Source organism: Wasmannia auropunctata, unplaced genomic scaffold, assembly GCF_000956235.1.
Source record: "Wasmannia auropunctata unplaced genomic scaffold, wasmannia.A_1.0 LD336060.1, whole genome shotgun sequence".
In the NCBI taxonomy this organism is placed as follows: Eukaryota; Metazoa; Arthropoda; class Insecta; order Hymenoptera; family Formicidae; genus Wasmannia; species Wasmannia auropunctata.
In genome coordinates, this window is record NW_012026830.1 from 194486 (window position 1) to 196945 (window position 2460).

Consider the following 2460-nt stretch of genomic DNA (forward strand, 5'->3'; position numbering starts at 1 on the left):
AAATATGGCCACTAACGCGGTTAGGATGTGAGCGTGAGCGACGTAAGCGTACATATAGATTAATCATATGAGTTTCATATGTGTTAGTACCACTAGTAGCCCATCTACCAAATCGGCGCGAAGTTTTTAGAACCCCCCTGCCCCCCCTAATGTTTAGCTTGGACTGCCATCAGTTTGGAGTTCCTGCTTTAGGCTTAATTAGAATCCTAGATTATCAGAGATGCGCGACCGGTGTTATGAGTCCTGATTGGACTCGCAAATGGCCAATCATAAGATTGATTTATCGGTGTTATAAATGACTGCCGAATAAATCATTCTTATGATTGGCCATTCGACGCCATTTTTAGTACATTTTTAATATTTTCTAGTACTTTTGCGATACTATTACTTTTCTAGTACTTTTGCCATAAGCCGGTTGCTCTTCTCTGATAATCTAGGACTCTAGGCTCAATAAGGCCCAAATCAATTTTTTAAATCTTGCGAAACTTCATTTTTTATTGCGGATTCGTATTCTAGACGGAAGAAATAAGAAAGTTTTGTCTATTATTATTTTTTTACTAAATGCTCTTTAATCGACCCAAAACGTCAATTAAAGTTATATTTTCAAACATATTACGAAAAGCTGGTCATGATTTTTGGCCATGATATTGAAGAAATAAACACAAATTCTTCATCGCAATTTAAGGTTTCAAACAATTTTTCATATTCTCAAAGAAATACGTAATTTTGGATGTAGGACTTCAGCGCTCAGTAAAATCGAGCTTTTTTGTATGTACAGCGTAGATTTACGATCCTACGGCTGTAATGAAGTCAGTTAACGATTTATTTTTTATTTCCTAGAATTTCTCTTATCCCTGAGAGACGTAAAGGATCATTCTAACTCTCCTTCACGAATACACTTAATCATAATGTACAATGTTCTAGTCACATCACTATGTAGGACATATGTACAATACAGTGATGATATTTAAAAGATCTCATACACCTTTTGAAATTGTTACTACTGCATAACTTCTGAAATAATGGAGCGACTCCGATGAAGGAGCTTTTTAGTTTTTTATAAATTGTATTGAAGATGACTCAAACCTGAGCCGAAACGTCCTGAATCGTATTATTAAAATTGTCTGAATTATTTACACACCAAGTACGCGTTTGACTCTCATTAACACTTTTTTTCCTTAATTGTTAATTTTTAATTACGAGAGTCCGTTAGTTACTTTGTTTAAAAATTTTTTCTTTAAATGATAAAACAAATACATTTTAGTATCTTATATAATTACAGATATCGATTTCAATATTCATTATATCAATACAGTACATCAAGAATTTTTTGTCAGAGTTTTACTTCACTGAAGTCACGTAAAATGACGTATTACGAAACTCTTGCGAATACTGTGGAAATGCATTTACGAGCTATAAAGTGAGTATATATAATTAATATTTTTAAAATTACTTACTATAAAATAAAAAAACGCCAAATATGTGTATTTACCAAAATTATCATACATAATTTCACTATTTTAATAGTAAAAAGAATCTGAAAAACATAAAGGCAAAATTACTTTTTGGTTACAAAATTATATCTCTGAATATTTATAATAAAAAATTTGTAAAAAAGCATGTTATTACGACGCTAGAAACTAACTTATAAAGAAGGTCATGGAAGCGTTTTTCTCCGATTTTAATAAGCTTTATCACTAGAACTACGGCTATGCCATTTTTTACCTAACTGATAGTTTTCTTTTCCCAGTTAATATAAATTTGTTCCTAAAGATTTCGTGACTTTTCATAAATAATGATTACAATTACAATTAAATTCTCTTTTATGGTGACAACTTTTCTTCATAAAAATCCAGATTTAACTGAACTGTGGTTGAGTCAATTAGAATTACCGTTAATAATGATGTGTTAAGATCAGTCTATTTTTGTCTTATTTTACCAGTTGTTGTTTCACTCTGCACGGCACTATTTGTGAGAATTAAATGACGCACCTCCATCCGCTGCTGGTAAGGGGAGTAGCACGCTTTGTATAATAATGTTTAATCATTGTTTGGTGATCGTCCAAGCATAAGCTGGTTTCGATTTTCCAGATATTTTATTGTTAAGGAGAAGAACAGGTGATTGAACTCGAAGTAACGAACAGATAAATTTATATCTTAAAACATGTCTATATACAAAAAAAGGAAATAACAAAAAGAAAATTGACAGAAAATAAGAATTTATAGACCGCAAAAATAATTCGCGCAAGATTTAATTCAGATTATTAAACGGTGTTCAAACGCGTACCACCACAAACGGTACAGGTAATTTCGCACTAATAACTATGACGATACGTTCCGCTGAACGATTCGAGAAGCTCTGAGGCTTCCGGAGGAATTTCGCGATCACGGGATCAGCGCGCTGAGGGGCGCTGATGTCCCGAAAAGGTGGCAGTATTCCGGTATAGGCCCCTTTGAGCGT